Consider the following 17,662-nt stretch of genomic DNA (forward strand, 5'->3'; position numbering starts at 1 on the left):
ATAGATAGATAGATAGATAGATAGACAGGTAGGTAGATAGATAGATAGATAGATAGAAAGATGATAGATAGATAGATAGAGAGAGAGAGAGAGAGAGAGAGAGAGAGAGAGAGAGAGAGAGAGAGAGAGAGAGAGAGAGAGAGATGGATGGATGGATAGATAGATAGATGATAGATAGATAGATAATTTGCATGTAAGAGTTTCATTAGAGGCTAATTTAATTGTCGACATCCCTAGGGGGTGGATCGTGTTTGGAGGGATGGAATTCTCATCCACTGCTGTACTATTCACTGAGTGCAATTCATTAGTTTCAGTAGAGTTGTAGTAGAAGGGATTTGGAGATGTATTGTTTGTATGCACCATAGCTGAACATTAAACATGTTGAGGAAGGAAAGTGAAACCCGGGACAGAACATACTGGCAAAGAGTGCATGACAGGGGCGGGGCAAAGCTGCCTGGCAGGGGATTAGTAATGGGTTAGTGACGTAGTTGGGGGGGGGGTAGAGTTAAAGGGATGTATAGCACTAACTACTAAGGAGGGCATCCATTTTGGAAGAAGAAAAGGAGTCCCACCCTCCCTCCCTTGTATTAACCCTTTGTGCTAGTTGTCACAATTGTGGCCTGGGTTAGTGGGGCACAGGTTAGGTTGATGTGGAATGGTGAGTATTGGGCTGACTAACCAAGAGGTGATGAGAGGGAATAGCCCGTTGTCACAGCCGGGCGGCGGGTCCGTGGCAATGGGGAGAGTTAATTAAGCTGGAGTTTTTTACCAAGTTCCAAGGTGGTTAATGGAACTTGGTTGGTGGTGTTCCTCTCTAAGAGCGGTGGTCTCTGGGAGAGTATGTTGTATTGGTGGTAGCATGCAATCCTGCTAGAAGGCACAAGCGGCTGGTGGCTGGTACGATTGCTGCAGGGGCCTTGCAGAGGATTATAAGTTAATGGTAAATCACTGTTCAGATTTGTATGTTTATAATGTTGTTAATATAACTGTTATTGATATATGTGTTATCTATTGTTGAATTATCTTTTTTTGCAATAAAGCTGTGGACAAAAAGACTCCAACAAATAAAATATATGGTGAGTGAGTTGGTTATTCCTAGGCCAGTTTGGGGGAAAGCGGCAGGTATTTGTCTCTGCCCATGTCATGGCTTTTAATAGTAGAGGAACCAAACCTGCAATTTTAAAAAATATAAATCACAATTTTTTATTCTTTCCTTTTGTAAAAGGAATAGCGCTTTACTGTGCTTGTTCACCATCCACATCAGTTTGTGCATCAGTGGAGCTTGCAGTCTAAATAACCAGGCACTAGCACCCATACCCCAGGGTCAGTTTCATTATGACAATGTTTTTAGACTGTGGGAGGTTTTATAATAGAAAAACAGACTGCATCTTTAAAGAGCATATACAAAGTCAATGGAATTCTTAAAACAAATGTCTGATGATAGAGGCATGTCGTTAGAGGCTCTCTACCATCTAATTCCTTTTTAATGTTTCCGCTGAAACATGTAAGAAATACATACATTCAGCTATAGTTATCCTGTAATATTCATCGGAATTCATAAAATGAGAAACAGCACCAAACCATAAAAAAGCTTTAATATGGCAATGATTAAAGGTCTCTTTGGGGGGAAAAAAACATCCTCAAAATTCCCTCTGATATTTTTTGTAGACTTTGTGAGCAAATGTAATAACTGTGCCGACGGGCCAAGCATATATATAGAATAATATGCCAAATTTCTGTGTACCCAGTTGCTTTTGTGGGTTGTTATTATAAGACTTTATTATAAGACTCTATTATAAGTAGGGATGCATCGAATCCAGGATTCGGTTCGGCCAGGATTCGGCCTTTTCAGCAAGATTCGGAATCCTTCTGGCAAGCCGAACCGAATCCTAATTTGCATATGCAAATTAGTGCATGGAGGGAAATTTTTAACTTTTTGTCACAAAACAAGGAAGTAAAAAATGACTTCCCCTTCCCACCCCTAAATTAGGATTCGAATTTGGTTCGGTATTCGGCGAATCTTTCGCAAAGGATTCAGGGGTTCGGCCGAATCCAAAATAGTGGATTCGGTGTATCCCTAAGACTCTAGTGTGAGTTCACAGCTTTTTGGTTACATTGCATACAGGTATGGGATCCTTAATCCAGAAACCTGTTATCCAAAAAACTCTGTATTATGGGAAGGCAGTTCTCCCATAATAGGCTCCATTTTAATCAAGTTATTCAGATTTTTAAAATAGATTTTTTTTCTCTCTGTAATAATTAAACAGTACAGGTATGTGACCTGTTATCCAGAATGCTCGGGACCTGGGGTTTTCCAGATAAGGGATCTTTCTGTAATTTGGATCTTCAGACCTTAAGTCTACTAGAAAATCATGTAAACATTAAATAAACCCAATAGGCTGGTTTTGCTTCCAATAAGGATTAATTATATCTTAGTTGGGATCAAGTACAAGCGACTGTTTTATTACAGGTATGGCACCTGTTATCCAGAAAACTCAGGACCTGTTATCCAGAAAGCCCTGGACCTGGGGTTTTCCGGATAAGGGATCTTTCTGTAATTTGGATCTTCATACCTTAAGTCTACTAGAAAATCATGTAAACATTAAATAAACCCAATAGGCTGGTTTTGCTTCCAATAAGGATTAATTATATCTTAGTTGGGATCAAGTACAAGCGACTGTTTTATTACAGGTATGGGACCTGTTATCCAGAAAACTCAGGACCTGTTATCCAGAAAGCCCTGGACCTGGGGTTTTCCGGATAAGGGATCTTTCTGTAATTTGGATCTTCAGACCTTAAGTCTACTAGAAAATCATATAAACATTAAATAAACCCAATAGGCTGGTTTTGCTTCCAATAAGGATTAATTATATCTTAGTTGGGATCAAGTACAAGCTACTGTTTTATTATTACAGAGAAAAATGAAATTATTTTTAAGAATTTGGATTATTTGATCATAATGGATTCTATGGGAGACGGCCTTTCCGTAATTCGGAAGCTTTTTGGATAACAGGTTTCTGGATAACGGATCCCGTACCTGTACCTTGTATGCACCAAAGCCAGGATTCGGTTCGGGATTCGGCCAGAATTTGGCCTTTTTCAGCAGAATCCTTCTGCCCGGCCGAACCGAATCCTAATTTGCATAGGATTTAGGGACAGGGAGGGAAATCACATGACTTCTTGTCATAAAACAAGGAAGTAAAAAATGTTTTCCCCTTCCCAAATATGCAAATTAGGATTCAGATTCGGTTCGGGGTTCGGCCGAATCCAAAATAGTTGATTCGGTGCATTCCTACTTATTACAGGAAAAACAATCTCATTGGGTTTATCTAATGCTGAAATTTATTTTAAGAAGACTTACACATTGGAAATCCAAATTATGGAAAGATCCTTTATTAAAAACCCCAGGTCCCAAGCATTTTGGATAATAGGTCCCGTACCTGCAGAAGTAACGCTAAAGGAGTCATTTACTTACTGCACTGCATTGTGCAATTTCAGATGCAATCACCATGGTTTTTTTTTAGAGATGTCTGATTTTAAACAAGTGACCACCAGTGTTTTTTTTTCAGCCAGTTGTAGTTAGAACGATGAATGCATAGATATGATTTATGATGGTTGCCATTAGTGATGGGCGAATTTGTCCCGTTTCTTTTGACGCCAACTTTTGACGCCGGCAATTTGATGCGCGCCTATTTTGTCCAATTGCATTAAAGTCAATGGGCGTGCATTAAATTGCCGCTGGCGGAATTGTCGACGGCGTAAAAAAAACATTGACGCCGGCAAATACTCGTCGGCAGTTCTTCGTAGTTTAGGGTAGGACTACACGGACGTTTTCAGTGCTATCCGGCGCACTGCGACAAAACGCATGCAACGGAAATAAGGCAAGAGATTGAAATGACGGATGAAGTCACAGCATTGATCCGACGCAACACACCTGACGGATTTGTCGACGGATGCACCTGCATCCGAAAGTCGTGTCGTGTTGGATCAACGCGTCGGATGGGCGAATTTGTCCCGTTTTTTTTGAGCATGACTACACGGACGGTTTCGGCATGATCCGATGCGTCAAAATGCATGTGGCGGAAATAAGGTAAGACATAGAATGCATTCACTTACCTTATTTCCAATGCGTGCGATTTGACGCTAGCATTTCGTGGCAGCGCATCTGATCACGTCGAAAACGTCCATGTAGTCCTACCCAAAGTTGTTTAGAATAGGTTCATGTATAATTTGCTGGAAGTTAATTTTAAGGGGGAATAATAAAATCAACTGTAGTATTAAAATACATTATTAAAATAGCAGTATTAGAATATAAATAGCTACTGTCTAGATGGTAAAAAGAATCTCTACTTTCCTATTAAATATCTCTGGCTCACTGTACTGACAGCCGAATTCATTAGCCCATGAATAAATAAATAGTGCAAAAATAAAAAAAATTAATAAAGGTATGAGATCCATTATCCAGAAACCTATTATGCAGAAAGCTCCGAACTACAGAAAGGTCTGAATTATGGAATGGCTGTCTCCCATAGACTCCATTTTATCCAAATAATCCAAATTGTTAAAAATGATTTCCTTTTTCTGTGTAATAATAAAACAGTAGCTCGTACTTGATCCCAACTAGGATATAATTAATCCTTATTGGAAGCAAAACCAGCCTATTGGGTTTGCATGTTTTTCTAGTAGTCTTAAGGTTTGAAGATCCAAATTATGGGAAGATCCGTTATCTGGAAAAGCTCAGGTCCCAAGCATTCTGGATAACAGGTCTCATACCTGAATGATGAGCTTTATGGGAGTTGTAGTTTATTAATATCTAGCTTTTAAAATGAACATCTGCTTCACCTGCTGTGGGTTATTTGTTCCACCACCTCCTGATGATGAATCACATACATGGACCACTTCTCTACATACTGTATGGGGGTTATTTATCAAAATCTAAATTTATCTCATTATTTTATGAAAAATATACTCCGACCAAATCCACACGGGTTATTTCCCCCTATTTATCAATACATTTTACCGAAAAATTACAGTGTGGGAAAAAACCTGAAAAAATCAAATCATACAAATTTTACAGATTTTCCACCCAAAAACCAGAAAATCTTCGGATTTTTGCACAAAACCCAGCGCAGATCAGGATACAGTATCTTCGGGACTTCTTCCATTGACTTGGAAGAGATGAGATGCTGGATTTTTGGATTCAGACTTTTTCCATCCTCGGGGTATAATAAATCACGAAAAAAATTCTATTTTTTTTTATAGATTTTATAGTCATTGTGTCTCAATCTGATGTCCTTATATTCGGTTTATAGTGGGTTTTTATAAAGCTTTTTATAACTCATATAAAAAAACGGGCATAAAGAACAATAGTTTAGGGGAAAGTCCATTTATGGGAGCAGAGTAGGAGCAGAGGATTTTTTTTTTTGATTGATACGCCAAAGACATATTTGGCAGCTTCATTAGTTCCAGAATGTGTGTCGACTCTATAATCCCTACATTCCCCACATTATCCGAGTCTTACTCTATATCCTTTGCAGAATTTCATTTTGAAAAAAAAAGAAGTTGTGGAAAATGTATCCAAACTATTATTTATGTAAAGGTTGGTCTTTTACTTTTTCTTTATTAATAATTTTTTCATGACAGGTATGAATTTAATATGCTTTGTAAATGTTGGCATATGGTGGCCACATGGTTTCCCCCTGTTCAACTACAATCAGATGTTAAATAACCTTTGTATGTTGGTCATAAAGCTTTTGGGAAGCCAAACGTTGCACTTGCTCTTTACTACCGTAAGGCTAATGACTTGGTTTGTCCATATGTTTTATTATAAGAAAGCAATCAATAAAGCGGTAGGCAATATGATGATGGAAACCTATATATGATCAGTGGAACTATTCTAGAAAGAAGCCTCTAATTAAATGCCCCATAGGCAATGGTGATAATGGTCTTCACTATCTTAAAAGAGTTTTCAGAACCCAATATTTCAGTGTCCTATTAAGGTTTACATTTCTAAACCATGTGCAACCCCAAAGTCAGTATAAACCCCAAGTTCCCTAGGTATAGCAACCCCACCAGAGCCAGCTGATGCTTCCAATGAAGCCTCTAGGAAGCATGCCCGCTTCTCACACTTAGGTCAGAGATCATTTTAGGTGAGGCACATTTATCAAAGGTCGAATTTTGAATTCATGTGAATTTTTTGAATTCCTTTAAATTCAAATATACTCGAAATTGGGTGGTTATTTAATAAAAAAAATCGAATAACATAAACTCGAACTAATTTTATCGACTTGGAAACTCGAATGTCAGGAAGGCTAGTAAAATATCCAAATTGGTCCTTGGACTTCTTCCATTGACTTATACATAAACATAAATAAAAAACATAAACTCGGCCGGTTTCTGGTGGCGAATAGTGGAATCGAGTTCAGTGTCGGACTGGAATGCCAGGGGCCCACCAGAAAATGTTAGATGGTGGGCCCACCGGTAAACCATGACCATGGGCCCACTTTCCAAACTATTATTCCTCCTCTCTGTAGTCAACCTGTTTATTTTCCTAGTCTTTTATATCAACTTAATATACATATTATTATTACTATACTATACCTCCATTATTAAGCCTCTTTTTTCCCCATAAAGAAATAGGGAATGACCATGAAATAGGCCAAATCGTTAGAAGCAAGAGGGACCACTGGGACCTGGGCCCAACGGGAGTTTTCCTGGTATCCTGGTGGGCCAGACACTGATTGAGTTTATAAAAGGGCCAAAGTATGATAAATCTCAAAATTCGAATTAAAGCTGAAATCGAGTTTGGATAATTCACAATTCAAGAGTTTTGACCATAAAAAAATGAGAATTTTCAATTCGACCCTTAATAAATCTGCTTACATCCCTGCTACTTTTAAGAAGGTAATGCAATGATATTCTTAATTGGCCAAAAAGTAAACCAAACTTGTGAACAACCGTGAGAAATGAACTATAATGCAGGTCTATGGATAATTCCGTTTCTTCACCTCTATCCGGTAAAGAGAAAATGCTAAATAACCCTGTCCTCATTTTTAGTTGCTGTTGTACTGTATGATATCTCTTGGGTAAAGTAAAGTATGACACTGGAAAGTGTATGCGAATGTGTTAATATATCCTTTTTCTTTAGCCAAATGAAACTGTGAGAGATGGATGTGACAGTCATTGTTAAATATAATAAATAAACTTGGGGAGTTCACCAGTGAGAGGAGGATAACCGGCTGCCCACCCTTCAATCGATAAAAACGTCTTGCCGATGGGATTAGTAATGTAAATAAATAAATAAGCAAACTGTTTCCTTCAGGATGTGCACATTTATTTTGTCATTTAGTTGAATTAAATGATTTCCTTTTATTTTACATTCTCTAGTTTTTTTAATGACCAAGAACATACTTTACCTTATCTCATCCTTGCACCAGAATTAATTTGAACTATAAATAACGTAACCCAGGGATAGGGATGTAGCGAACGTCGGAAAAAAAGTTCGCGAACATATTCGCGAACTTGCGTCAAAAATTCGAACGGTTCGCGAACGTCGCGAACCCCATAGACTTCAATGGGAAGGCGAATTTTAAAAGCTAGAAAAGACATTTCTGGCCAGAAAAATGATTTTAAAGTTGTTTAAAGGGTGCAACGACCTGGACAGTGGCATGCCAGAGGGGGATCAAGGGCAAAAATGTTTCTAAAAAATCCATTGTTGACACAGCGCTGCGTTTTGTGCTGTGAAGGGCAGAAATCACACTACATTTCTAAACCTGTGTAATAAAATGCTTTAAAACGTCCGGCGTCTACATGCCAATCAAGTTGTGTAAAAGTTACAGCCTGTTCACACGCAAAGACGAAACGCGGTGCTTACTGCAACGCAAAAAGACGCAAAGAGCTTTAATGAATGATACCGTCAAGTGAGCAAATAATAGTTTTTAATTACTAGTTGCTTGTCACCTCCAGGATGTTCGTCCTGTTGGTGGCAATATTTCTGTAGTGGTGTGTTTAGCAGTCACTGTGCTTGTGCGCACGTGCACGGTCAGGCAGAGGTAATTCAATGTACAGTGAAGTGAACCAAAAAACACTGATTCTGCAGTGTGGGCCCAGTTTTGGTCTACTTTATTGATCACCTGCGGTGACCATAAAAGATGCGATTTTGCCACTGTTGCAGAACCCTGAAAAATTAGGCATGTGTACTTTCCTGAAAAATTATGTTTTTTTTGTCGCAGCCACTGAACCAGAAGTCCAGAAACAATATGCCATATAAATGCTGAAAATATTAATTTTTTTTTGTGGCAGCCACTGCAGCACAGAGGCCAGAAAAAATATGCCATGTAAATGCAAACAATATTAATTTTTTTTTGTCGCAGCCACTGCAGCACAGAGGCCAGAAAAAATATGCCATATAAATGCAAACAATATTATTTTTTTTTGTCGCAGCCACTGCAGCACAGAGGCCAGAAAAAATATGCCATATAAATGCAAACAATATTAATTTTTTTTTGTCGCAGCCACTGCAGCACAGAGGCCAGAAAAAATATGCCATATAAATGCAAACAATATTAATTTTTTTTGTCGCAGCCACTGCAGCACAGAGGCCAGGAAAAATATGCCATATAAATGCTGAAAATATTAAATTTTTTTGGTCGCAGCCACTGAAGCACAGAGGCCAGAAAAAATATGCCATATAAATGCTGAAAATATTCTGTTTTTTTTGGTCGCAGCCACTGAAGCACAGAGGCCAGAAAAAATATGCCATATAAATGCTGAAAATATTCTGTTTTTTTTGGTCGCAGCCACTGAAGCACAGAGGCCAGAAAAAATATGCCATATAAATGCTGAAAATATTCATTTTTTTGTCACAGCCACTGAAGCACAGAGGCCAGAAAAAATATGCCATATAAATGCTGAAAATATTCTGTTTTTTTTGGTCGCAGCCACTGAAGCACAGAGGCCAGAAAAAATATGCCATATAAATGCTGAAAATATTCATTTTTTTGTCACAGCCACTGAAGCACAGAGGCCAGAAAAAATATGCCATATAAATGCTGAAAATATTCTGTTTTTTTTGGTCGCAGCCACTGAAGCACAGAGGCCAGAAAAACTCAGGATTTACCTGGATTCAAATTAAACCAGTAGGGTTTGCACCCTAGTTTGTAACGGTGGTGGAGGGAGGAGGACGCTAAAGGACAGCTGTATGTGGAGTCATGAGGCGTGCAGAGAAGGACAGCTGCATGGGGAGTCAGAATCAGAAACTCAGAACAAGTCTTCCGGCGTGCAGTAACCCTCCGAGATCCACCCCTCATTCATTTTAATAAAGGTCAGGTAATCCACACTTTTGTGACCTAGGCGAGTTCTCTTCTCAGTTACAATCCCTCCTGCTGCACTGAAGGTCCTTTCTGAGAGGACACTTGAGGCGGGGCAAGACAAGAGGTTCATGGCAAATTGTGACAGCTCTGGCCACAGATCAAGCCTGCGCACCCAGTAGTCCAGGGGTTCATCGCTCCTCAGAGTGTCGATATCTGCAGTTAATGCCAGGTAGTCCGCTACCTGCCGGTCGAGGCGTTCTTTGAGGGTGGATCCAGAAGGGTTCTGCCGCTGCCTTGGACAAAAAAACATTTGCATGTCTGACGTTACAGAGTGGCCAAAGTGCTTTGTCCTTGCAGGTGCACTCGTGGCAGGATTACTGGCACCTCTGCCCCTGGAATGTTGATGAGTTCCTGAAGTGACATCACCCTTAAAAGCATTGTACAACATGTTTTGCAGGCTGGTTTGTAAATGCAGCATCCTTTCAGACTTGTGGTATGTTGGTAACATTTCTGCCACTTTATGCTTGTACCGAGGGTCTAGTAGAGTCGCGACCCAGTACAGGTCCTTCTCCTTAAGCCTCTTGATACGGGGGTCCTTCAACAGGCATGACAGCATGAAAGACCCCATTCTCACAAGGTTGGATGCAGAGCTATCCATCTCTGCTTCCTCGTTATCAAGGACTGCAATATCCACGGTCTCCTCCCCCCAGCCACGTACAAGACCAGGGGTCCCCAAAAGGTCACCACTAGCCCCCTGGGAAGCCTGCTCCTGTTGGTCCTCCTCCTCCACAAAGCCACCTTCCTCCTCTGACTCTACTTCTGACACCTCTCCCTGCGTTGCAGCAGGTGCCTGGGTTCGTTCTGGTGATTCCGACCAGAAATCGTGCGCTTCCTGCTCCTCGTCACGCTGGTCTACAGCCTCATCTGTCACTCGTCGCATGGCACGCTCCAGGAAGAAAGCAAAGGGTATTAGGTCGCTGATGGTGCCTTCGGTGCGACTGACCATATTTGTAACCTCTTCAAAAGGGCGCATGAGCCTGCAGGCATCGCGCATAAGCACCCAGTAACGGGGGAAAAAAATCCCCAGCTCTGCAGATCCAGTCCTACCACCCAGTTCAAACAGGTATTCGTTGACGGCTCTTTGTTGTTGCAGCAGACGTTCCAACATGAGGAGCGTTGAATTCCAGTGAGTCTGGCTGTCGCAAATCAAACGCCTGACTGGCATGTTGTACCGCTGCTGAATGTCAGCAAGGCGTGCCATGGCTGTATAGGAACGTCTGAAATGGGCCGACACCTTCCTGGACTGCCTGAGAACGTCCTGGAATCCTGGGTACTTTGAGACAAAACGTTGTACTATTAAATTCAGAACATGTGCCATGCAGGGCACATGTGTTAAATTGCCCAGTCTCAGTGCTGCCAACAGATTGCTTCCATTGTCACACACCACTTTTCCGATCTTCAGTTGGTGTGGGGTCAGCCACCGATCCGCCTGTGACTGCAGAGATGACAGGAGTACAGATCCGGTATGGTTTTTGCTTTCCAGGCACGTCATCCCCAAGACAGCATGACAACGGCGTACCTGGCACGTCGAATAGCCTAGGGGGAGCTGGGGGTGCACAGGTGTGGAGGAGGAGGACCCAGCAGCAGAGGACGAAGAAGAGGAAGAAGACGAGGTAGAGAGCGAAGGAGGAGTAGAGGTGGTGGCAGAACCGCGTGCAATCCGTGGCGGTGACACCAACTCCACTGTCGTTGTTGAGCCACACATTTCCTGCTTCCCAGCCATGACCAAGTTCACCCAGTGGGCAGTGTAGGTGACATACCTGCCCTGACCATGCTTGGAGGACCATGCGTCAGTAGTCATATGGACCTTTGGCCCAACACTAAGTGACAGAGATGCGGTGACTTGGCTCTGCACATGGTGGTACAGGTGTGGTATTCCCTTTTTTGAAAAAAAATTGCGGCTGGGTACCTTCCACTGCGGTGTCCCAATTGCTACAAATTTGCAGAAGGCCTCAGAGTCCACCAGCTGGTATGGTAAAAGCTGGCGGGCTAAGAGTGCAGACAAGCCAGCTGTCAGACGCCGGGCAAGGGGGTGACTCGCAGACATTGGCTTCTTACGCTCAAACATGGCCCTCACAGAAACTTGGCTGGGGGCAGATGACTGGGAATGGGAACTGGTGGTCAAGGTGGAAGGCGGAGTGGAGGGTGGTTCAGACGGGTCAAGGACAGCAGAGGTAGAGCAGTAAGATGCTGGACCAGAAGGAGGGTGGCTTTTAGTTTGCCTGTTGCCTTTGAGGTGTTGCTCCCAAAGTGCTTTGTGCTTGCCGTTCATGTGCCTTCGCATAGAAGTTGTACCTATGTGGCTGTTGGGCTTCCCAAGACTCAGTTTCTGACTGCACTCATTGCAAATTACAACGCTTTTGTCAGAGGCACACACATTAAAAAAATCCCACACTGCTGACCTTTTTGAAGCTGGCAATCTGGCGGTAACAGTAGAAGTTGGCGGCGTTGGCGGCAATGGCGGGTGCGTTGGCCGGCTGACCACAGGTGCCGATACATGTTGTTGCCCTACTGTTCCCTGCGAGCTGTCCTCCCTGCTTCTTCTAAGTCTTATTCTCCTCCTGCCTCTCTGACTCTCCGTCTCTCCATCTGAACTATCCTCCTCTTGCTCTCTTCTACTGGGCACCCACAAAACATCAATCTCCTCATCATCATTCTCCTCAGATGCATCAATTTCTTCTAACAGCTCACAGAAGGAAGCAGCAACGGGGACCTCCTCGTCATCACTCATTATGTCCATCTCTGTTGTGTTCTCTGCCAGAATTAAATCTGGTGTAACGTCCTCATCTCCTTCATCTTCTTCTGCCAATAATGGTTGCGCATCACTCAGTTCAAGAAACTCATGTGAAAATAACTCCTCTGACTCCAGTGAAGAAGGGGCGCCGGTGGTGGAGGAAGTGTTACGTGGGGTGGCCATAGCAGTGGAGGATGAGGATGTTGTGGTAAAGTTAGAAACGGTAGAGGATGGGGTGTGCTGTGTAAGCCAGTCAACTACCTCTTCAGCATTTTGGGAGTTCAGGGTCATTGCCTTTTTAAAACTGGGCAATTTCCTAGGGCCACAGGATAGCATAGCAGCACGGCCCCTAGTGCCTCTGCGTGGCGGCCTGCCTTTGCCTGGCATTATTTTTAAAACAAAAACAACAACAACTCAGGTGGTGTTTCTGGAGACGGTATTATTATTGATATTTAGACAGAATGTGAACAAGCTCACACAGCTAAGTGGCAGTGGTTTGAAAATGAAGAACACACTGGGCAAATAATGCCTACAAGGTCAACGTATACACTACAGCAGTGGTGGATACGGAATATATTATTGCTGCTTGAAAAACGTCACTCAGGTGGTGTTTCTGGAGACGGTATTATTATTGATATTTAGACAGAATGTGAAAAAGCTCACACAGCTAAGTGGCAGTGGTTTGAAAATGAAGAACACACTGGGCAAATAATGCCTGCAAGGTCAACGTATACACTACAGCAGTGGTGGATACGGAATATATTATTGCTGCTTGAAAAACGTCACTCAGGTGGTGTTTCTGGAGACGGTATTATTATTGATATTTAGACAGAATGTGAAAAAGCTCACACAGCTAAGTGGCAGTGGTTTGAAAATGAAGAACACACTGGGCAAATAATGCCTGCAAGGTCAACGTATACACTACAGCAGTGGTGGATACGGAATATATTATTGCTGCTTGAAAAACGTCACTCAGGTGGTGTTTCTGGAGACGGTATTATTATTGATATTTAGACAGAATGTGAAAAAGCTCACACAGCTAAGTGGCAGTGGTTTGAAAATGAAGAACACACTGGGCAAATAATGCCTGCAAGGTCAACGTATACACTACAGCAGTGGTGGATACGGAATATATTATTGCTGCTTGAAAAACGTCACTCAGGTGGTGTTTCTGGAGACGGTATTATTATTGATATTTAGACAGAATGTGAACAAGCTCACACAGCTAAGTGGCAGTGGTTTGAAAATGAAGAACACACTGGGCAAATAATGCCTGCAAGGTCAACGTATACACTACAGTAGTGGTGGATACGGAATATATTATTGCTGCTTGAAAAACGTCACTCAGGTGGTGTTTCTGGAGACGGTATTATTATTGATATTTAGACAGAATGTGAAAAAGCTCACACAGCTAAGTGGCAGTGGTTTGAAAATGAAGAACACACTGGGCAAATAATGCCTGCAAGGTCAACGTATACACTAGAGCAGTGGTGGATACGGAATATATTATTGCTGCTTGAAAAACGTCACTCAGGTGGTGTTTCTGGAGACGGTATTATTATTGATATTTAGACAGAATGTGAAAAAGCTCACACAGCTAAGTGGCAGTGGTTTGAAAATGAAGAACACACTGGGCAAATAATGCCTGCAAGGTCAACGTATACACTACAGCAGTGGTGGATACGGAATATATTATTGCTGCTTGAAAAACGTCACTCCGGTGGTGTTTCTGGAGACGGTATTATTATTGATATTTAGACAGAATGTGAACAAGCTCACACAGCTAAGTGGCAGTGGTTTGAAAATGAAGAACACACTGGGCAAATAATGCCTGCAAGGTCAACGTATACACTACAGCAGTGGTGGATACGGAATATATTATTGCTGCTTGAAAAACGTCACTCAGGTGGTGTTTCTGGAGACGGTATTATTATTGATATTTAGACAGAATGTGAAAAAGCTCACACAGCTAAGTGGCAGTGGTTTGAAAATGAAGAACACACTGGGCAAATAATGCCTGCAAGGTCAACGTATACACTACAGCAGTGGTGGATACGGAATATATTATTGCTGCTTGAAAAACGTCACTCAGGTGGTGTTTCTGGAGACGGTATTATTATTGATATTTAGACAGAATGTGAACAAGCTCACACAGCTAGATGGCCACTGGGCAAATAATGCCTGCAAGTGCACTACTATTGGTGCACTACTATGAAGAACAGCAAACAGCACTGGACACCTTAAAGAACAGTAAGATAAGTAAAATAAAAAAAAATTATATGTATATTAAAAAAATTTTCTCGGGTTGGTGCTGCTGAACTACTAGGAGCAGCACAGTAGCACACCAGTCCCACTCCCCAACACTGCTAGACTAATAGCACTTGGCTGTTAAAGTAGCAAAGTAAAACAACAAAAAAGAAAATAAAAGCAGTCCTTACAAGGACTATTGGGTTATTACAGCAGTCAGCAGATGAGATCAGAAGAGATCAGTGCCCACAGCAGGCAGCTACATACAGAGCACTGCAGTAGAAGGTAGATTACTAGCCAGCAAAGCTACCCTAAAATGTCCCTCAAATCCCTGCAGACTTCTGTCCCTCCGATACAGAGCAGTATCAAGTAGATTACTAGCCAGCAAACTTACTATCAAACTCTTGCAAGCACACACAGGCAGAATGAAAAAACGCTGCAGGGCTTCAGTTTATATATGGAAGGGGAGTGGTCCAGGGGGTGTGGGGGTGGTCCAGGAGGGAGAGCTTCCTGATTGGCTGCCATGTATCTGCTGGTCTGGGGTGAGAGGTCAAAAAAAAGCGCCAGGTAAGGCGAACCCAAAATGGCGAACGTCGCGCGACGTTCGCGAACTTGCGGCGGACGCGAACAGCCGATGTTCGCGTGAACAAGTTCGCCGGCGAACAGTCCGCGACATCCCTACCCAGGGAAACTTTTACTTTATATATTTCCAATGTTTGTGGTTAGAGGCTCCCAGGTCTTGTCTCCCAGAAGCTTTGTAGGGTCTCTTGATCTAAAGGTGGGCATACACAAGCGGATAAAAGTTGCTATCTGAATCCTTCCAGACTGAAGCTCCCCGTACAGGCCGATATAAGCCGCTGATAGATGAAGTCAGCAACTTTTTGGACAGTGTACGGGGTCTTCCAATAAGCTTCACCCGATCGATATCTGGCTGAAAATTGGCCAGATGTAGATCGGCTGGGTTTAAACATCGTTGGTCCTACCACCAATATTCTCGTTGTTGTGATCCGATCGTTGGGCCATAGGGTCCATGATCAGATCAGCCCACAATCGCCCACCTCAAGATGTGCATATCAGGGAGAGAGTTGTCAAACGAGCGGATCTCTGCATGTATGCCCACCTTGAGTAAATGATATAATAGTCATGAATGGAGTCCACTGATGGGCCTTCAAGACTGATATCTTGATGAAAATTGGCCAGATATTAATCAGATAGGTTTGATTTTCACCTCTGTTGGGGACTGTATCAGAGTGTTGATGCGGTCTTATTCTTATGGGACTGATCCCTCTTTTTTATATTATATATTATATATTGACTCCAGGGAGTGTGAGTGGCCAAATCAACCCCAGATCAGAAGATCTGGCAGTGTATGGCCATCTTTTTAGTGGTGGCAGGGATTATGGTATCTTGTGAAGGATGGGTTGCCCCATTCTTGGTTTTACACTGGAGCTTTTGCTTATCTTCTTCCACTCCTGACAACTTTCTCCAGCTCTCTATGAAACAGAGGCCCTATAAATACACTTGCATATTACTGCAATGAGAATCCTGCTTGCTTTGTAAACATCCAGTTCTTATACTTAATGGAGAAGGAAAGGCCAAAAGTTAGACACCCCCAAGTTATTATATATAATTACCTGACGCCACAGGCTCCTATAGTCTTCCTTCTTATTCTTTCTTCAAATTTCCCAGGGCAGACGCATGAGCAGCAGAACGAAATAGAGACTTGGCTTTTCACTCTACGGCGCACCCATGCGAAGAAAGAAGTAGCCGGAAGCTGATCTCTTCATGGTGCTCCCTGGAAGAACCCCCGGGTCGATGCAGTTTTCTGATGATAGGAGCAACGGCCGGGGTTTCAGGTAAGTCAATACTATCACTTGGGGGTGCCTAACTTTTGGCACCCACAAATAAAGAGTAAAGAGCCTTTACTTTTCCTTTAATGCCTAATTGGTTATATGTACTTCTTTCTGATGTTTGATGTAGCACCATTGCATCAACAATTGCATTTAAAACAGCTTTACTGTCCCATTGCTTAAGTAGCCGCTATTAGTTCCCTCCTGTCTACTGTTCACTATCCCTCCAACATGTCATGTCTCTAATCAGTCCCTTGCTTATCTTAATTTAATACATTAATCTCAGTTACTTATTACCTTTCATTCCCACTAGTAATCATAAGCCTAATCTATACCTCTCCTGCCCCTGTCTACTCTATTCCAGTTGCTGCCTTTGGCTTAAATTTCTTCTTTCCCACAGGTATGGGATCCAGGTAATACAGGTATGGGATCCATTATCTGGAAACCCATTATCCAGAGAGCTCCAAATTATTGAAAGGCTCCCTCCCATAGACTGCATTTTATCCAAAATAATCCAAATTTTTAAAACTGATTTCCTTTTTCTCTGCAGTAATAAAACAGTAGCTTGTACTTGATCCCAAATAAGATATCATTAATCCTTATTGGGAGCGAAACCAGTCTATTGGGTTTATTTAATGTTTACATTATTTTCTAATAGACTTAAGGTATGACAATCCGAATTACAGAAAGATCTGCTATCCGGTGAACCCCAGGTCCTCAGCATTGTGGATAACAGGTTTCCGTACCTCTACTGTATATGCGTGACAATAGTTGAATTCCAGTTCTTAAAATCTAGAAATTCGAATTAAAACTCGAATCAAGTTTGAATAATTCACAATTCGAATTTGAGAGTTTTGACAAAAAAAAAAAATCGAAAATTCAAATTAGAATTTTCACTTTGACCCTTAATAAATCTGCCCCTATATGTATGAAGATCCAAATTACGGAAAGACCCCTTATCTGGAAAGCCACAGGTCCCGAGCATTCTAGATGACAAGTCCAATACCGGTACCTACTTTGAAGTGCTAGAAAATACAGTGATGATGTCATATTAGATTCTGATGTCACCATTGTTCTTTTATGGCAAGATATGACATGGAAACACACAGCATGAAGGACCAGTGTATCTGCTGTACCGCTACCCAGACAGAACCCATGAAAGTGCCACTCCGCTGCGCCAATGGGACTGTGATTGAGCATGAAGCAAGAAGCTGTGAATGTACCCAGTAAAACAAGGGAGTTCATGATGGAAGTCTGATGAAATGCAATATAAATTAGTAATGGGCGAATTTTTTACGAAATTTGCGAAACTGCATTTTTGATGCCGGCGTCCATTGTTTTGGCGAAAATGCGCCTGCGTACGAAAAAACTTTTTTTTTGACGCCGGCGAATTTTCTCGCCCGTTTCACGAATTTATTCGCCGGCGGCAAATCACTCAAATTTGCGCCTGGCGAATAAAT

This window comes from Xenopus laevis, chromosome 3S (assembly GCF_017654675.1).
Source record: "Xenopus laevis strain J_2021 chromosome 3S, Xenopus_laevis_v10.1, whole genome shotgun sequence".
In the NCBI taxonomy this organism is placed as follows: domain Eukaryota; kingdom Metazoa; phylum Chordata; class Amphibia; order Anura; family Pipidae; genus Xenopus; species Xenopus laevis.